Consider the following 21,802-nt stretch of genomic DNA (forward strand, 5'->3'; position numbering starts at 1 on the left):
ATAAACATATAAGTGTGTACTTTTTAATGATCGGATTCAAAACGAAAACAAATATTCTCTGTTTTTTAAGTAATTTGTATAAAACCAACAAGATGTCCAGCTTCTCAAACCCTTCCTAATTATTTTTTTAATTTACCACGCCCACGGGCGCAAAAGATATTCACATGCAAATCTCCACATGGAACGCGATCGGGCTCATTTTCCTCAACAACAAAACACTTCACTTCACTTTTCGTCGAGTTTGAAAGACGTGCCTGAGCTTACATTGGATTTACCTCAGAAGAAGAATAACGCGATTTGAAGAAATGAAAGATGTAAGGTAAGAAATTCTTACATATTAGTTTGCTATTGTTGCAACAGTTGAACTGTTCCTAGATATATGGTGAATATTATAATATTTAGACCCGTGTTTACTGTTACTGTGTTTGTGGATATCTGCTCAAACGTAGATATGTATATGGTAACCATAATGTTTTATATTCGAGCGAGATCGCGTTTGAATGTATCATATTTTGGATCGTGATCGCATTATCATATTTTGGATCGTGGTCGCGTTTGAATGTATCATATTTTGGATCGTGATCGCATTATCATATTTTGGATCGGGATCGTGTTTGAATGTATCATATTTTGGATCGCGATCGCGAAAGCAAACGGCTTCATGTTTTCACTATTATCTCATTTCATATCATCATAACGAATGGAAACATGTGAAGTAACATGATAATCAATATATTTTTCTCTAGCTTAGTTGTTACTGAAATCTTTTGGAAGATTTATAATGTTATAGGTTATTATTTTATCCAGCACTGCGCATAGCTTATGCCTACAAGGCACAACAAACCTGGTGTTCACTGTTCATTATATTAGCCTATATATTGTTGGAAACGTGTGTGTGTGTGTGTGTGTGTGTGTGTGTATTCTGTGAATTTTAAAAAGCAATTTTAACCAGAAAAATCTAAAATGTATTCCCAAAATCGTGCAGGCCTTTCTCTTGATATCAGTATGTTCACTTTTTTTTCAGGGCCCAGATGACACTGAGTCCTGCTGAATTCAACATTCACATGAGCCTCTGTACATGGTAAAGTGAAAATCAAACACCTTGGAAATGAAAGGTATGTACAATGTTTTTAGGAATGGCACAAAGGTCTCTGTCTTTGGATCACTGTTTTCAATAAGAGCTTTTTTTGGCACTTGTTGTGTATCTTTGGACTATGCTGTGTTGTAAATAAATCCAAACAATTTAAAAGCCATTCTTTTTTAAATGTCCTCATTTACAGTATTGTGCAAGGTTGCTCAGAATGACAGGGGCAAATGACAGCCTGATAGCTCCTAATAGGGCCATTAGGGGAGGGTCTTTGTCTTTCTCAGGTGAGAAAAGCTTAAGGCATAAGGCCTTTCCCGCATAAGGCTTTTAGACACAAAACACGTCGTAAAATTTTTAAATCAATATATTGTCTTATTCTGAATGAGCAGTCAGGGTGATTTTCACATAGTTTTAGAGCAAATATTCTAGGCTATGTGATACAATTTTCAAAAGTCTTGTGAAGAAATAATCAGTATGGGTTTCATAGCCTTATTTCAGTGAGATTTTTTTTTGTATTTTCACAAACCACGCATAAATGTCATTATCTCAAAACTACAAACTTTTACATACATGCTGCTGATATATAATTGTAGCAGAGTTTGTGCTGAATACAGTGTAATTAGACTTTAGCTATGAAAATGTCACAAGTAACAGAAATAACCAGAAATGTCAGAGCATGTCAGAACACCTCCAGGGCCCAGAAAACAGCTCAGACCTCAGAGGGTTAAAAGACCAGTTTCCGAAGAACGAAGATCACGTTTGGAGTATATGGAGTTAAAAGCTCGGTCAAGTATTGAGGTGCCAAACCATGCAGTGCCTTGTAAGTAAGCATCAAAATTGTGACGAAGTGGATGTTGTCATCAAAAATGATTGTAATGTCCACAGGAGGGCGATGTTGTCAGAGAGAGTTGTGAGTATAAAGGCAAAGAAAAAATGGAACGGAGATAGCTAGCGCTAGAATGTGCTATCCACACCTTCCTGAAATGCTAACTTTGTCGGATGTCGGAGGTTAGAGGACTGAAAATGGACTAACACTGGAGGTCTAAACACAGTGATTGAGCCTGATCCAGTTGTTACGGACATCAGTTATGGATTAACGCTGGCAACTAGACGAGAGATGGCAACTAAACGGCTGGTTTGAATTGAAATTCCCGGTTCCCATTACTGTTAAACCCTGGAGGATGATCGTTACTCAAGTATTTCCCTGTTTCATTATTTTTTTGAGCATTTTTTCTTGTTTCCTGCCTGAGGAATGTTTGAATTAAGTCACGGCAGCGTTGAACAGTGAGAGATACTGAATGTTTTGAACTTTTGAATGAACCGTTGAACTGAGTCATTGAATCGTTGAACTGAGTCACTGATTCGTTGAACTGAGTCATTGAATCGTTGAACTGAGTCACTGAATCGTTGAACTGAGTCATGGAATCGTTGAAATTAGATATTGAATCATTGAACTGAGACACTGAATCATTGAACAGTGAGAGCTTTGCATGGTTGTGTTATTCAAGAAACCACAACCTGGAGGGATAATTCTTTTCTGCAGAAGACATGGCTTCCCCGCAGAGACTTAGTCTTCGTCTTTCTTCTGAATCTCCTTCCCATTGACAACTACAACAGCATATTCTTTAATAGATATTGACTTGTGTTGTGATTCTGTATTTGCACCTACTTTGATACCAAGTTTTGTTGATCTGCCCAAACATGAAATTGGTTATATACAGGATTCTTCTGTGGACAAACCAGTAACAACTCAACAGTTGATGGCTCAAGAAATCAGAAGTATTAAAAATGACCAACAAGAACTCAAAGTTGAGCTTATAAATACTATAACCACTCTACATCAAGATTTAAAATTTTTGAATACAGAGGGGCAGAAAAATTTCCTTCATACCTTAAACCAGCAGTTTGATTATCATCGGACTCAGAGTTCAGCTAGTGTAAGCTGGCGGTTGGAACGTTTAGAAAAAGACATGGAAGCTATCATAAAACCTCTTCAAACCGCCATTGAGAAGTTCATCAGAATTTCGTTCACAAAACCAACAGATTACCGTATTTTTCGGACTATAAGTCGCTCCGGAGTATAAGTCGCATCAGTCAAAAAATGCGTCATGAAGAGGAAAAAAACATATATAAGTCGCACTGGACTATAAGTTGCATTTGTTTAGATTTGTTTTTCACACAATCCAAGACATTTAATCTGGAAAGGCAAGTTATTAATCTACACAGTAGCACACAGAACAACAGGCTGAGTAGGTATCCGGTATGTTAACGCAACACATTATCAGTTATTTAGCTACACAATAGCATAAAGAACATATACCTGTGAGGCTGAATAGGCTAAATTAACATAAGCCAGCGAGTCTAACAAGCAAGTTACCAGTAAACAAGTTCACCAAGCTCCCGCGATCTCATTCCACATCACTGAATCCAATGAATTTTCTTCATATGGTGTCGCTTCTGAACAACTCCGCCATACTGCGCCCTCTCACTGCTGAAGACAGTAATGTTTTCTCTTGGTTCATCTCAGTCTGAATTAATTTTGATATACAAGTCGCACCTGACTATAAGTCGCAGGACCAGCCAAACTATGAAAAAAAGTGCGACTTATAGTCCGGAAAATACGGTAAGTACTTTCTCAGGATTTGGCTTCACTTAAACAAGATGGTATTAATTATACACCAGTGATTCCTATTTCACAACCATCTACTATTACTCATGACACTCCACCAGTTGGGGTTCATCCTCAGACCAATCCTGTGGTAGCTTCAGTTGATGTTGCAAGTGTACTTTATCTGTTACAATCTACAATACAGCAAGGTATCCCAGACCAAGGTTCACTGGGTCCCACAGACTTACTTATGTCTGGTGGAGACATAAGCCGTCGCCTCAGTGGAAGGGTACCTATTAAGTTGGAGTTCCCTACATTTGGTAGAAAAGAAGATGATCCAGATCCATTGACATACATTGAGAAATGTCACGATTATTTAGCCTTGAATCCACTTTCAAATGAGGAGTTGACTGCCACTCTTCGAAATGTGTTGCACGGTACTGCCCATGATTGGTGGGATGTAGCCAGATATTCTATTTCTATGTGGGCTGAGTTCCAGACTAGCTTCCTATCAGCTTTCTTGTCAGAAGATTATGTTGATGAACTGGCGGAGAGAATCCGTAACCGAGTTCAAGGAGAAAATGAGAGCATAAGAGATTTTGCGTATATGTATCATTCTCTGTGTAGGCGTTGGAAACCGGAAATTGCAGAGGAAGAAGTAATTAAACTCATCCTAAAAAATATAAATCCTAGCATTGCCAGTGAGTTACGACATAGAGTGTCCACGGTGGACGAATTAGTTCATTTGGGACAGCAGTTGGAGAACGATAAACAAAATCAACAGCAATATGAACAGCGTAAATGTTTCTCCAATAAAATTATTTAAACAGAAAGTCAGAATCCCCAGACTCAAGGTAATAAAAAGGATCAAGAGAAGGTTGCCCCAATTTTTTGTTGGAAATGTAAGGGAGCACATTCACCAGCATCTTGTCGTCAATACCCTTTAAACAAGAACAAGGATACTTTGCGAAGTAGTAGTGCATCTAGTGTTGATAATACTTCTGGTCATCAGTTCTATCCCACAGTAAATGCGTTAATCCAACAGGATAATGTTAAGACAAGAGAGCTAATTGTTAGGAAAAATAGAAGAGACAGAGTTCCCTTACTAGCTACAGGTAACACTAGCCCGCATCAACTGATGGTTTCGCTGATGGTTCGCCAATGGAAAGGAAATGCTATTGTAGACACAGGATGACGACTAACACCTACTGGTTCAAACCTGATGAGAAACAAAGATTTCCTTTTAATGGTGGTTTCCAGAATTTGAATGATTGGGGACTTGAACGCCCACTCGCCCAGTGGCTTTATTTACAGCTATTCCAACGACTCTGGCATTACCAAGCTTTGAAGGTGAATTTGCAGATCTGGTAGAAAAAGCAGTCCAGCATGCTCAGTTGGAAACAAAGGAAAACTGATATTGTTGGGACAACTGCAACACAATTCTGATGTGTGTAGCAATAAACTCGGTCACACCGAGTTATTAAATCATCAGATTTTTCTTGCGGAGGATGTGCCTGTGAAAAGTAAACCTTATAGAGCTTCTCCCTCCAAAATGAAGATTATGAAAGAACTTATAGAGGAAATGTTAACTGCTGGAGTTATTGAACCCTCCTCATCACCTTGGGCTTCACCCGTGGTTCTTGTTCCAAAAAAGACAGGAGGAGTACACTTTTGTGTAGACTATCGAAAACTCAATGCTATTACCCAGAGCGATGCTTATTCATTACCCACTATTCAAGAAATTCTGGACTCATTAGCTGGTGCTACTGTATTTACTTCACTTGATTTGAACAGTGGTTACTGGCAGGTTCAGATGGATCCGGTTAGTCAAGACAAGACTGCCTTTGTATGTTCCTTTGGCCTATTTCATTTTAAGACCATGCCGTTCGGGCTTAGAAATGCCCCAGCTACATTTCAACGGTTAATGGAGATAGCCTTGGGAGAACTGAGACGAACGATTTGTTTAGTGTATTTGGATGACATAATTGTGTTCTCACCTAACAAAGACCAACATTTCCAAGATCTACAATTGGTGATGGATAAATTGAGAGAGGCGGGACTTGTGAACATGAAGGAAAGCAAATTCTTCCAGGATAAATAAAAATTTCTTGGACATATTGTGTCTTCAGACGGAATACAAATTGACTCTGAGAAGACTCAAGCCATTCGTGACTTTCCAATACCTACTAATTTGAAAGCTCTCCAACGCTTCCTGGGCATGGCAGGTTGGTACCACCGATTTGTGCCTAATTTCTCGCAAATTGCTGAACCTCTGACAGCCCTGAAACGAAAAGGAGTACGATTCAAATGGTCTGAAGAATGTATTTGATGTCCTTAAACGTTATCTGATGGAATCTCCTATTCTGGGACATCCTGATTTTAACTTACCTTTTGTGGTCTATACAGATGCCAGTGGTATTGGGTTAGGAGCAATCCTCTGTCAACAAAGAAGTCCTGGAAATTAAGAAATTCTTGCCTACGCAAACCGTACTTTGAATAAAGCTGAGCGAAATTATTCTACAACTGAACAGGAGTGCCTTGCCATAGTCTGGGCCTTGGAGAAGTGGCGATACTACTTGGAAGGACATTACTTTACCGTTGTGACTGATCATTCCTCTCTGAAATGGGTATTTAAGACCAATAAACCCAGTACTAGACTTATGAGATGGGCTCTACGACTGCAAGAGTTCACCTTTGCGGTGTAGTACAGGAAGGGAAAATACAATGTAGTTCCCGATGCCCTGTCCAGAATACCACCCGATCAGTCTAGCATGTCCACCTGTGCTACGGTGTTGAGTACCAATAAACAAGAGACTCCTGCACTTGTGTTTCCCTTCATGGATGAGGAATTATGGAGATCTCAACAAAATGATAAAGAAGTACAAGAAATATACCAAAGCATTTTGGAAGATGGGGAGAAAATGGTAAACTCCTCTACAAAACTAACTATTATAGAGGACAAAGTTTACAGAGTGGTCCAACTTCCCCATCGTTCTCTTTATTAGGTATGTATTCCTAGTTCCTTGCAAACCAGGCTGATGAGTTTCTTCCATGACGATCCTCTTTCGGGACATCTAGGAAGATATAAGACGTATAGGAGGTTACAAACCCTGGTATACTGGCCAAAAATAAGTCTGGATGTTAAAACATATGTAACAAACTCAAATCTGTCAACGTTACAAAGTCGAGTCCCAAAATAGATAAATAGCCCTGGATAAGATGCAGTAGGCATTTTTGAGGAAAAGTACTTCAAGTGTTGTTTCTATATGATTTTTAGGTGCTGAATCCATTTCTGCCGTATAACAAGTTGTAAACATCACTGTTTTGGCATAAACAATAAAAACAAAATGGCTGCAAAAAAAAAAAGTTTTAATGCATTTATTGCAGTTTAAACATTAAACATTAGAACTAAACTATGCATTCTCAGAATATTTAAACATGTAAACAATGAAAAAACAACATTAACATGAAAGGGACAGTTTTTAATGGCTGCTGGAATTATGCCAAGGTACCAAGGTACACTGGGAGGCATATATCAGTGGAAATATGCAATTATGCCCAGCCCGAAGGGGGGGACTTGGAATACACATGACCCCAGGGGGCTGCATATTGAGAATCACTGGGGTGTCCAGCCGCAGGTGGAATATTTCAAACCCAGAGGTGGCAAGGTGGCTTGCCGAGGGAAAGACTCAGCTCAGAGAGGCTTACAGTGGACTACACACGTGGGGGTCGCCCAGAGGCCGTGTAGGTGTCGCCCAGCCTGCAGCTCTACAAATGTCTGTTAGCGAGGCGCCATGCGCTAGAGCCCAAGAGGATGCCACACTCCGGGTGGAGTGGGCCGTCACACCAAGGGGGCATGGACGACCTTGCTGCTGGTAAGCCAAAGCAATGGCGTCCACTATCCAGTGAGACAACCTTTGCTTGGAGAGAGCCTTTCCCTTCAGCTTCCCACCATGACAGACAAAGAGCTGGTCTGAAGTCCTGAAACACTGCGTTCTGTCTACATAAGCATGGAGGGTGGACAGAGCAGTCCCAAGTACGTACTGGACAGAGCAGTGCCAAGGCTGGGTCTGCCTCCTCCGAGGGCAGCACTTGCAGGTTCACCACCTGGTCTCTAAAGGGTGTGGTGGGAACTTTGGGTACATATCCAGGCCGGGGTCTCAGGATCACATAAGAGTTAGCCGGTCCAAATTCCAGGCATGCTTCGTCAACCGAAAATGCCTGCAGGTCCCCTACCCTCTTGATGGAGGCCAATGCAACCACGAGCACTGTCTTCATTGACAGGAGCTTAAGCTCCTCTGTAAGGGTGGAATTCCTGCAGTGGTTCGAGCTGCAAGAACTGCCGAATGACTAAAGAAACGTTATTGGCAAGATGGTCGAAAACTGCACATTTCTTGTCTATCACCACCCACTGCCACTTATACCAACGACGGAAATAAGTGCAGTTACAATAGCTTAATATTTGTGGGAGAGCATTGCTATAGATAGTGACGATATTGTATTGCAATATGTAGCACTTCAAAGTCAATACCAAAACAAAACTAGTTAGTACATTAGTTGCAATTGAAAAGGTTTAATGACAAATTATGGTTATGGTTACACTTTAAATAGTTACAAAATATATGAGATGAGATGATGGTAACTTTTTATATTAATTGTACCCAGCATATATGAAAAATGTTACCAGAGAGAGAGAGAGAGAGAGAGAGAGAGAGAGAGAGAGGAGCCCCCAAGAAAGGGACCCAGGGAAGAAGATAGCCAGAGCATAAAAGAGACAGAGCAACAGTTACAATCTTCTTTTATCCTTTCCTTGACCATGTGACTAAAACCCAAATGTGAGACATTCAAACTGACCAATCAGATAATTACACTTCCACCACTGTACTAAAGGTGTGACAGTTCATCAACCCCCAAAGTACAAACATTTGGCCTGCAAGCCGAGATCACTATCAGCCCCTCTGTGCCTTAGGAACTCCAAATGGTCATTGTGGTAGGAAGAGGGGGGTAGAACAACAGTCAAGAAAATATCTTTGTTCATTTAAAATATCTTGGATTATATTCAACCCTACATCACTGATTGCAGAGGCTCAAAGGGAGCACTCTGCAGAGCAGTTAAAACCACTGAGAGGTCCCAAGAGGGAACGAGAGGAGGGAGAGGATTCAGTCTCCTCGCTCCTCTCAGGAAACTAATGATCAGGTCGTGCTTTCCAATGGACTTACCTTCAACTGCATCATGATGTGTGGCAATGGCGGCACCATACACTTTCAGGGTGGAGGGAGACAGCCTTCGCTCCAACCCTTCTTGCAGGAAGGAAAGCACGACAATGATCGGGCCTTTCGTGGGTTCTTGAAGTTTAGAAGAACACCAGTTGACAAAGAGGTTCCACTTCAATGCATAGGCATGTCTCGTGGACGATGCTCTAGCGGAAGTGAGGCTAGCCACCACCGCTGGTGGTAGGGTACTCAAACCTGCCAAAGATTGGGACGAGGGTGCCATAGGGTGCCCCGTCCCTGAGAAAGCAGGTTCTTTCTCAGAGGAATTGGCCAGGGAGGTGCTATCGCAAGGAGTACTAGTTCTTGGAACCAGGTGCGGTTGTGCCAATACGGGGCAACCAAAATTACCTGCTCCTCGTCCTCCCTGATCTTGCGCAAAGTCTGCGCAACAAGGCTCACTGGGGAAACGCATACTTGCAGAGGCCCCGCGGCCAGCTGTGCGCCAGTGCATCCGTGCCGAGCGTGCCCTCGGTCAGAGAATAAAAGAGGTTGCAGTGGGACGAGTCGTGGGAGGCAAACAGATCTACCTGTGCGTCCCCGAACTGATCCCAAATCAGCTGAACCGACTGGGGATGGAGTCTCTATTCTCCAGCGAGAGGCCGAAACCGAGACAGATCGACTGCACGGTTCAGGTCTCCCGGGATATAAATGGCTCGAAACGACCTCAGAAGCTTCTGACTCCATATGAGGAGGTGGAGGGCGAGTTGCGACATATGGCGGGAGCGCAGACCACCTTGTCGGTTGATGTACGCTACTGTTGCGGTATTGTCTGATCGGACTAATACGTGCTGACCCCTGAGCAATGCATAGAAGCGGTGCAGGGCGAGACGGCAACTGCAACTCAAGGCAATTGACATGCCAGAAGCGCTGGGGTGTTGTCCAGGAGCCCGCGGCAGCATGTCCATTGCACATGGCACCCCAGCCCGTGGTGGAGGCATCAGTTGATACAAAAACATGCCAGGAAACTCATTCTATGGGCACTCCAGCCCATAGAAAACTGAGGTTCGTCCATGGGGTGAAGGTCTGATGGCAGGTCGAAGTCACTGGGACTCGGAGCGTGCCGTGTTGCCATGCCCACCTCGGGACTTGATCGGAAAGCCAAAGCTGAAGCGGTCTCATATGAAGCAAACCGAACAACGTTACTGCGGCTGCGGATGCCATATGCCCCAGGAGCCTCTGAAATAGTTTTAGTGGAACCGCACTCTTGCCCTCAAACTGACGAAGGCAAGTTAGCAGTGACTGCGCGCGCTCGCTCGTAAGCTGCGCGCACATTGCGACCGAGTCGATTTCCATACCGTTAAAAAGAGATCCTCTGCACGGAGCAGAGTTTGCACTTCTCCCAGTTGACCCGAAGGCCCAGACAAGCTAGGTGCCGGAGCACTAGGTCCCTGTGTTCGCAAACCTTGTCTCGAGAGTGAGCTAGGATCAGCCAGTCGTCGAGAGGAACAAGGGCTGCCTCAACAACCTTCGTGAAGACGCGAGGAGACAGGGCTAGCCCCAAAGGGAGAACCGCGTACTGGTATGCCTTCCCCTCGAAATATATATATATATACTGGTATGCCTCATTTGCGTATGTAAACATGACATTTCAGAAAACTTGTAATACAAAAAATGTCTGTCTCTATATAAGTGAAAAACTGGAAAGGTTTTATGGTGATATCTATAACTTAAAAAATGTACCCTATCCACCTGTAGTGTTTCCGCTGTGAATAATGCACCTATTGTTTCAATAACAATTACAAGAAAATGGGACCCTTATTTCAATGTTATACGGTGGATCCTTATTCAGGAGACATTGATCTTTCTAAAAATGTGGTATAACAACTTTTCCTCAAAAATGCCTACAGGGTTACACAATCTTGAAGGTTCGGACCTGACTAAAACCAGAATGCAAAAAGCCAGCAGGTAAATTGCAGCAAACGCAAGCAACGAGACCATGGGAGATGCTCGGGGTGGACCTCATGGGTCCCTTTCCAAAAAGTTCTCATCTAAATTCTCATTTACTAGCTTTTGTAGACTATTATTCGAAATGGGTGGAGATTTTTCCCTTGCGAAAAGCAACTGCTGAAACCGTGTCTAAACTGATGGTCAAAGAAATCATTACTTGTTGGGGAGTACCAGATTATGTGCTGTCAGATCAAGGACCACAGTTTGTGTCTGAAACATTTTCTGAGACCTGTAAAGGATGGAATTTAACGCAGAAATTCACTACCGCCTACCATCCGCAAACAAATTTCATGGAAAGAGTAAATCGTACTCTGAAGACTATGGTAGCTGCCTATGTAGGCTCACAACATCATCATTGGGATCAACATCTGCATGAATTTCATTTTGCCCTGAACTCAGCTGTACAAGAATCTACGGGAGTTACACCTGCAGAGTTGTGCTGGTGTGCTGTCTTTTCATTCCTCCATCTATTTGCGCGATGTGCGTCTCTAAATGAAGTAAATTGTAGTCTGTTTTTCAATAAACGCAGACGGTCCGTTTCAAACCAGAAAAGGGATGTGAATGAAACCAACAAAAAATTAAAATACACTTAAGAAAATTACCTGAAAAGTCAGAAAGTCTATGCGTACAGAGGATTGCATGTGCGGTGCCTTCTCCGCGAACGCCGAGGCAGCCAATTTGAGGTCTGAGCTCCGCTCCATAGAGGCCCTGCTGGATAATGTTCTCCGGCGACAGTCTTCACTCCTCTCACGGGTGGATTTATTACATCCAGCGTCTAAACCCGGCGCCGCGGATGATGCCGCCAAGGTCCCCGTTAGTATCGTTATTGCTACCGATCCATTGAACACCTGGACAACAGTCGGGGCGAGGGATGGCCGACGGGGTTCTCTTCCCTTTTTCTCTCCGGGTGATGATGTGAGCCTCCTCACTCTTTCAAACTATTATGCACCGCTGGAGACTCTTCGAGGGGCTGGCCTGGAGGCTGAGTGTGAGGCTACAAGCTCCCCGTTACACTCTACGGAGAAACAGCCTGCTTTGCCTAACCTTCGAGGCCGGGCAAAACTCCCATCTACAAGTCGAGAAAGCGGTCCATCTCTCCTATGCCTACAGTCAGATGTGGAAAACGCCGTCGCTGCTTCTCTTTCTATGAAGTTAGTGGCGACATTGGATGTGTTCCACCGGTGTTTTCACCTGTAGCAGATGGCTTCTCTGCGTCGAGTGATGACGTCATGCACCTGGCGCCCCTTTCTCGGATTGCGACAACTGCTGGCGCTGAGCCAGCAACGCCCCCTAGCTATCGGGAGCTTCAGTCTCCTGCCACACATTTTTTCTTTCTTTATTTTTCAAGGATAACCCCTTGAGATGCACCATCTCATTTTCGAGGGGGTCCTATACATTACAAAGAAACCAGCAACAAAATGGAAAATCATAATTAAAGTAAATACTACACAAGACTATAAGAAACATTTAAATACAGTAACATTCATACACACACATACACACTAACAATGCTCCCACAAACCTAATCCCCCCATTTTTAGCCCATACCATAATTGAAGAAATCAATGAGCCATCTGCGAACATGCAAATACAAAAACAAGGTATAAATATGCTTACACACTTCACTATACGCATACAGGTACATAAATACAAACAATATAACAATATAAACAAAAAATAACAAATAAAATTAAAATTAAAAGAAAGAGAGATCAGAAACAGGAACACGGTGTTTGAAAATAAGTAAGAAGAGATGATTTGAAAACATATAAAGTAGTTATAGATCTGAGCGAGCAGGGAAGATTGTTCCAGTCTGATGGAGCTTTAAATTTGAACGCACGACGACCTACTTCTTTGCAAATTCTGGGTACATAAAAGAAGAGCTGATCCGTATGCCTTAAATTGTACTGTGTATTAAAAGAAATTAGGTAACATTTCAAATATGGAGGGAAATGCAAGTGAATACACTTAAAAATAAGTAGTAACCAGTGAAATTGCCTTCTTGACTTGGGAGCCAGCCAGCACAAAGACTCATACATTTGGCAATGGTGAGTTCTATAGGGACATCTGAGCACAAATCTACAAAGACTATTATAAAGTACAGAGATAGGACGAAGATTTGAATCAGTAGTATTCCCGTATATAGTATCAGCATAATCAATTATTGGAAGTATCAATTGCGTAATTATTCTTTTTCGAACCTGTTGTGAAAAGCAATCAACAGAGCGATAAAGTGACTTCAATTGAGCATATATTTTCTTGCAGATTGAATTAATATGAGGTTTGAAGGAAAGCTGAGTATCAAGCCAGAGACCAAGACATTTAAACTTTTCAACTTTTGTTAAAGCTGTTCCATCAAGAAAACTAATAGACCAGCTTTTAGACATAGGCAAGGAATTAGGTCGAGAGCAAAACAACATAGTGTAAGATTTGTTTTTGTTCAAAAGGAGTTTATTAGAAGAAAACCATTTTTGAACTAAGTTAAAATCAGATTGAAGAGAGTATTGAATTTGTGAGACTTCAGCACTGGATGAATATATTACAGTGTCATCTGCATATAAGTGAATGAAACTATCTGGACAGATTTGCGGTAGATCATTAATAAAAATGGAAAATAAGAGAGGACCTAAGGATGAACCTTGTGGAACTCCTTTATCAATAATTTTGAAGCCAGACTGGCTGCCTTGAAAAGTAACGCACTGACTTCTGTGATGAAGAAAATAATTAAAAAATAATAAAGAGTCAGAAGAAAGACCAATAGCATATAATTTGTCTAAGAGAAGATAATGATCAACCATATCAAATGCTTTGGTAAGATCAATAAATATAGCACCTGTCAGCATATTACTGTCTGATGCTGACAGTATGTCGTTTGTGAATTTTAAAAGAGCAGTGGTGGTTGAAAAATTTGATCGAAAACCAGATTGATGTGGAGATAATACATTTTGGTCATTAAGATATTTAGAAAGTTGATTAAAGATTAATTTTTCAAAGATTTTTGTTACACTATTGATAATTGAAATAGGTCTGTAATTATTAATATCTGTGATATCACCTCCTTTATGAAGAGGAATTACTCTGGCACAATTCCATGATCGAGGTGTTTCGCAAGTCGCCAATGATAAATTAAATATATCAGCCAATGAAAATGATATAACATGAGAGGCAAGTTTAAAGAACTTGATCTCAAGACCATCTGGACCAGCACTGCATCCGGAGTCTATGCCATCAATAACCTGCTGAACATCATCTGGAGCAGTGGTTCTCAACCTTTTTTGGGCCAGCGCCCCCTTATCCAATATCCAGGTCCCTGAACGGCCCCCACCCCCAAACTAATGAGTGACCAGGAACGAATGAGAGTTAACAGATGAAATAAGTGCAAAATTGAATTTTATTCATACAATGGAACTACACTCCACAGTGATTAATCCAAAAAACAATCTATAAACTACATTGGCATAGCAATACAAGTTTTTCTCACATGATTTTTGGTAAATCTGTGGTGAGTGGACCTCAGGCCTTCTAGGGGGGTTGGGGGGCATGCCCCCCCGTAAGAAAATTTTGTGCATTTTAATGTTAAATTCATCAATCTGGTGCACTTTGAGAGTTCAAAATTAAAAGCGACAACCTATATTCAGTGTGCAAATAAAAAAAAAATTCACACCTCTTTTAGTTGTGTCTGTCTACATTACACTACTGCATAATAATAGTTATAATATTAATCCCATGACAGTATAGCCATATATTGTAAAACAAATGCACTGAAAAATAAAGGACGGTCATTAAAGTGGTAATGTTTGCACTTAGGTTTAATTACGCATTTAGGAGAGTATTGCAAGAAGCTGCTTACATTAACCTTACTTTCGAAAAATAAATAAATACAATCATGATTTTTCATGAAAAATTATGTTAGAATTGTAGGCCTAAAATACCTTGGTTGTTGTCATCAATGGTAATTACAATTAATTTGGTTTGTCGTGATTAATTTGTGTTCATAATCAGTAAAAAAATCTTCTAACAAGATTAAACACATATGAACAATTAAATTATTATTGTATTATTAATTATTTTTATATCTTGAAACTACCCAAGCAGCGTTTCGCGCTCAGATGTGATGGCGGAATGAATACCAAATGAATACCAAAATGTGATTGCAGAATATATTTAAATTATCCATCAAATTGTCATTTTCTCCTTACTGTCTTGCGAGTTAACAATAATGCCTGACCAGTAAATGACTTGGTGAACAAAGAAAACATTTTGGCATTAGGGATTGGAATTAGTTGATGCCTAAAAATGTAAAAGTTTTACCTTATAAATAGAATTTAGTTTAATTAATTTTAAAATTCGTCGCCAGAGTGAATGGGAACATGATTTATTGAAAATATTTGAAAAAAAAATGTAAGTGTTTCTTAAGTCAATACTTTTTTAATGGCTTGTCAACTTTCCATTCCTCCGCTGCGTGATGCTAGCCACCACCGGATTGTTGTCAGCGCGAAACACATTTTTGAGCACGTGAATGCTGATTCTTCTCAGCGCTGGATTGTAGTCAGTGCTTGAGCGCTGGTCTATGACTGGAAAAATAATAGAATTGTTGCAAAAGTAACGATAGGCTACATGTCACATTAAACTGGAAGATTTTAGAATGTTAGGGATTCTAAACTTTTGAATAAGAAATAATATCAAGTCGTCAAAATACAAATCGTCAAAACTCCGCGAATCACAACAAGCATATTGGTGAGAGGACTCACAGCATACACACACCCGAACTTGACTGCACATCATATTTTTGACATTATTGATACTGCTTTCAATCATAATGCAATAGAGATGAACACAAAAAACCTGCCTATTACCTACCTACAACACTGACGGAGGACTTGCGGTCAGGAGTAGAGCGAGTGCGGACGAATGTTTTGTTTTTTAGCGCTGCTGAGGCATTCTTTTACGCGCACCATAGACGCGCGAGCACACACACAATATGATATCACACTCTGCGCATATGTTTTACAACATAATTTAACAAAAACATAGTCCTAACACTTTTTAAAAACCCACTTAAAGTGTTTATTACAACTAAATTACTAAATGCTTAAAATTAACAAAAGTAAATGAACAAAAATTTGCGTTACATATTTAAACTCGTGAACGCCCCCCATTAACACCTGAATGCCCCCCTTTCAAAAATCTTGCTTCCAACGCCCCCCGTTGTTCTCTGAATGCCCCCGTTGAGAACCACTAATCTGGAGTGATAATATTAAAGCAAAATGATCTATTAAACCTATTTTGAGTCAGAGAAACATCAGAGTGAGAAGGAAATGAAAAAGAACTGCCAACTGTAGAGAAGTGCTGGCTGAAAGCCTCTGCAATTAATAAAGGTTCACTAATAGTTTCATTATTTACTCTAATAAGGGAAATAAGGTTTTTTATGGGTTTGTTGGTTATAGAATTAATTCTCTTCCAGAATTGCTTTGGGTTCTTAAAGTCAGTTGATAAACAATCCTTATAGTAATTTGCTTTAGCATTTCTAGTAATAGTTTTACATTTATTCCTTAGTTCTTTATAAGCATCCCAGTCAGCAGAATCATTTGATATACGATATTTTTTCCATGCCTTGTCTCTTAGATTAAATAAGTGTATGAGATCTCCTTTGATCCAAGGTAAGTGTTGACCCTTAACCTTGATTGATCTCCAAGGAGCATGTTTATCTATTATCTCAACAAATTCAGTATAAAAGTAATTCCATGCATCTTCAACAGATGGAATTAACTGAAATCTCTCCCAATTTATATCTAGTATGTCTTGAATAAAGTGTTCAGGATTAACATTATTCCATTTCCTTACTCTAATTAATTTTGGAGGAAGATGAGGCAATTTGATTTTCCAAATACAATAAACAATAGAGTGGTCACTAAGAGAATCCAGTAATACCCCAGATTTTAAGATTCTACCAGGATGAGAAACCAAAATCCAGTCAAGCAAAGAAGAGGAGCTAGGACCAACTCTAGTGGGTTCTGTTATGAGTTGAGTAAAATTTATGCTGTTAAAAAGATTGCGATCTTTATGAGAGGAATTAGCTAGCCAATTCGAATTAAAATCACCTAATATGATTTTTTCACTAGCACAATCTAAAGAATTAATAGTAGACAAGATACATTCAGTGGTTTCAGCAGGAGCATTAGGAGGTTTATATATATTTCCTATTATAAGTCGTTTGTTTTCATGGAAAATCATTTTAACAAAGAGGCCTTCAAAATGCAAGGGGTTCTCACTTGGCAATACAAGTTCTGCAGTCAATTTTGAGGATACATATATTAAGAGGCCCCCACCTCTTGAGCCCCTATCTTTCCTGAATAAAACATAATTGTCAAGTCTGACTTCATCATCAGAGATCTCACTGTTTAACCAGGTTTCGGAAAGAGTAATGATATGTGGATTATTATAAGCGAGCCAAGCTCTCAATAAATCAATTTTAGGAGGCAAACTCCTAATATTCAAGTGAATAACAAATAAACCTTTAGTGAAGTTCATTACTCATAAATATTAATATACACATGATATGAAAGCAAAAAATAATCATAAAGCAACATTGCAGGTTATTGTATAGAGCAGTAGGGGGCATGTGAAGAGAAAGGCAGTAGGAGAGCAAACACACACACACACACACACACACACACACACACACACACACACACACACACACACACACACACAGAGTATGCACATAAACCTGTAAGTGCACCACTCAGTCTGCACAACCCATTAGCAAACATAATAATAATAATAATAATAATAATAATAATAAACCAAAAAAAAAAAAAAATATATATATATATATATATATACATATACACACGCACACACATATATATATATACATATATATACACATACACATATATATATATACACATACATACACACACATACATATATACATATATATACTCATACACATATATATATATATATACATACATACACACACATACATACATACATGTACATATATACATACATATACACATACACATACATGCATAAATAAACGAGGTCACTTTCTGCAGGAATAGCTATATAGTATAACCATAACTGTATAAAAATCATCAAATGACATAACGTCAAACAATAATAATAATAATGATAAAAATAAAATAGTAGAATATAAATGCTACTTTATTTAATTTATTTAATAAATCAAAGTATCAATTGCATATATCAGACTTATTAATATCTATCCTTTCCCATTTAGGAGACCAAAACTAACCCATCTTTTAGTATTACGCCTTTTTACGCCATTTGATTCATATTATATGGCAAACAATAGAAAACAACACCAACCCTTTCCACTTCCAGCATAGATTTGCAAATAAGAAACAAAAACACAGCGGTCACTCAAATAGCACTTATGCCAATGATAACAATACAAATAATAAATAATAAGTTCAATGCCAGTCCGGCGAAGAAAGTACCCACTGGGAGAAGAAATAAAAAAAATAAAAAAAAAATTTCTTTCTTCTTTTTTTGAAACAATTCATCAGCAAGCTGAGTATTGTGCTGCTATTAGCACTAGTCTTCATTTACTAACTTTAGGCTGTCATGTCAGAGTCAATGGAGGAGTTCATAAGAGAGAGTTCACCAGCAAGGGATTCCTCAGCTTCCTCAGGAGTACGAAAGAAATGTGTCTTACCAGCAAAGGCAACTCTCAGTGTGCAAGGATAGATCAGAGCATACTTAATGTCCCGATCACGAAGCTTTTTCTTAACCGCATCAAACCCTCGGCGTCTCTGGACCAGAGCAGTGGAGAAGTCCGGATAAATGAAGACACGAGCTCCTTTGAATTGTAGGGACTCTTTCTTCTCCCTGGCTAGTTTCATTACTTTTAGCTTATCCTGGAAATAGTGAAACTTTACCAGGATGGGCCTGGGACCCTTGGCTCTGGAGTTGTCCTGCATACCTGTACGATGACAGCACTCAATCACCGGAGAAGAGGAGAAATTCGCTTCACCTAGAAGCTGTAGAATCAAGTGTCTCACGAAGCCAAGGATATCTCTGGCCTCTGCCCTCTCTGGAATGCCGATGAATCGTAGATTAGAGCGTCTGTATCGGTTCTCCGCGTCCTCTGCCCATGATTTCAGCTCAGTGTTTTCCTTTTCAAGCACTTTTACCCGTTTGACCAGCTCTGTTATATCATCCTCATTTGAGCTGACTCTCTGCTCCAGCTCGATAACCTGCTCTCCAAACATTTGAAGCGATCCATCTATTTTGGCCAGGTTGGCTCCAAGTGAATCAATTTTGGTATCCAAGTGTGAAATCATCTCTAGCTTCATCTGCTGCATCATGTCCAAAATACTTTGGAGAGTAATTGTTTCATCACCCATTGAGAGGCCGGTCTCTTCCCACTCGCACAAAGAGAAGAATATGTTCCAATAACTTGTTGGTTTGAAGTTGGAAATTGGTTTAGTTTGCTTATCTTGATATAACTCTAATAGATCCTTGAAGAAAATCGTTTTGTAGTGGAAAAATTATGTCACAATGACCTCAGTTAAGCAAAAACATTGGGCCAGCAGACTGAGCTTGCAGCACACACTCACACCACGGCGGCCATCTTGAATGACACTCAACAGTCAATTCATCAAAATCTCTCTTCCTACATGTATAATAACACTTCACTGCCACAAGTTCTTCTTTCTGCTTGGTGACTCCTCCATCAAGGGAATTAAACTTCCAACCTGTATCACCTATTGTCTGTCTAATGGTAAGATTGGCGATTTCATCAACCTTTTGCCTAAACTTTTTTACTTACATGCATCTGTTAAAATTGTCATTATACATACCAGGACTAATGAAATAATGGACAGGCAATCAGCCAGACTGCATTCAGACCTTGGGGGCAAGCTGCTTACTGCAAATCTAGTGAATTATATAGCTTTTGGTATTGACTGACATAATGCTCAGCCTAACCCTCCCCTAGTTTGCCCTCGCTCTACCCAGCATAGTAATTATGAGGGCTTTGCTGAATTATGCCCCTGCATAGACCTCTCTATAGATCTATGCATGACCCCAGCATACCTGCATACCTGTCACAGTGTCTGGTTTGTGTCTCGTTTTCACGGTGTCCTTCACATTGACTACAATTCCCAGCATTCTGTCTGTCACTTATCACTGTTCATTACACTCAGCTGTTGCCCGTAATCATTGTCCCAGCTGTTCATTGTTAGTCCTGTTAGATCTGTGTGTATTTATTCTCTGCCTGTTTCTGTAGGTGTACGGAGTCGTTAATTTGTGTCACCACACTTCTTGTCTGTTTATACCTGTTCTTGTTTGGATTGCTTCTCTGGATTTTTGACCTCTGCATGGATTACAACGATGTTGGATTGCCCTCTTAATAAATTACTGCACTTGGATTTACCTGCCTTCCGTGTGCATCCGTGACAGAACGACTCCGTCACCATAAATCCAGCGGTAATTTTCATTTTTTATTATTTTTTGTTGGATCTCGTCCCCAGTTACTATGTGGATTCCACGTAGCGAACTTTCTCCCGCAGAGAGAGAGAAGGGCATCTCTTTACTAGAGTATTTTTCTAGATGTGCACAAAGGCATGAGGAAATCAGGATAGCTGAAGCTTCACCACGGGTCTCATCGAGCGCTGGGACTTCGTCGATGGTTTCGTCCAGTTCAGAGACGGTACACATCCGTCAGAAGGGAAGAAGGAGGAGGAGACCTGCGTCGGCCCAGTCAGAGACTGTCCGCGTCCCGTCTGCCCAGTCAGAGACTGTCCACGTCACGTCTGCCCAGTCAGAGACTGTTCACATTCCGTCTGCCCAGCCGGAGACTGTTCAAGTCATGTCTGCCCAGTCAGAGACTGTTCACATTCCGTCTGCCCAGTCGGAGACTGTCCACGTCACGTCTGCCCAGTCAGAGACTGTTCACATTCCGTCTGCCCAGCCGGAGACTGTTCACGTCACGTCTGCCCAGTCAGAGACTGTTCACATTCCGTCTGCCCAGCCGGAGACTGTCCACGTCACGTCTGCCCAGTCAGAGACTGTTCACATTCCGTTTGCCCAGCTAGAGACAGATCAAGAGATGCCCATTCGTGTGGCTGCCAAGGCTATGATGGATTCTGTTATCCATCTGCACCGGTGGTGCCAGTTCCAGTGCCCGAGCCGGTGGTGCCAGTTCCAGTGCCCGAGCCGGTGGTGCCCGTTCCAGTGCCCGAGCCGGTGGTGCCAGTTCCAGTGCCCGAGCCGGTGGTGCCAGTTCCAGTGCCCGAGCCGGTGGTGCCAGTTCCAGTGCCCGAGCCGGTGGTGCCAGTTCCAGTGCCCGAGCCGGTGGTGCCAGTTCCAGTACCCGAGCCGATGGTGCCAGTTCCAGTGCCCGAGCCGGTGGTGCCAGTTCCAGTGCCCGAGCCGGTGGTGCCAGTTCCAGTGCCCGAGTCGGTGGTGCCTGTTCCTGAGCCAGTTCCAGTGCCCGAGCCGGTGGTGCCAGTTCCAGTGCCCGAGCCGGTGGTGCCAGTTCCAGTGCCCGAGCCGATGGTGCCAGTTCCAGTGCCCGAGCCGGTGGTGCCTGTTCCTGAGTCCGAGCCGGTGGTGCCTGTTCCTGAGCCCGAGCCAGTGGTATCTGTTCCTAAACCGGTGGTATCTGTTCCTAAACCGGTGGTGTCTGAGCCGGTGGCGTCTGTTCCTGAGCCGGTGGCGTCTGTTCTAGTTCCTGAGCCGCCGGTGGTGTCTGTTCCTGAACCTGAGCCGGTGGTGTCTGTTCCTGAACCTGAGCCGGTGGCGTCTGTTCCTGAGCCGGTGGTGTCTGTTCTAGTTCCTGAGCCGCCGGTGGTGTCTGTTCCTGAACCTGAGCCGGTGGTGTCTGTTCCTGAGCCGTTGGTGTCTGT

At 41.4% G+C, this 21,802-nt stretch overlaps 1 protein-coding gene across 6 annotated transcripts in view; it reads right to left on the minus strand.

Moving 5' to 3' along the window:
* Positions 1–21,802, minus strand: part of LOC307174564 (uncharacterized protein) — a 215,002-nt gene that overhangs the window by 62,186 nt on the left and 131,014 nt on the right. The gene's annotated exons all lie outside the window — the stretch shown is intronic.

This window comes from Squalius cephalus (assembly GCF_949319135.1).
Source record: "Squalius cephalus genome assembly, chromosome: 17".
Lineage (NCBI taxonomy): Eukaryota > Metazoa > Chordata > Actinopteri > Cypriniformes > Leuciscidae > Squalius > Squalius cephalus.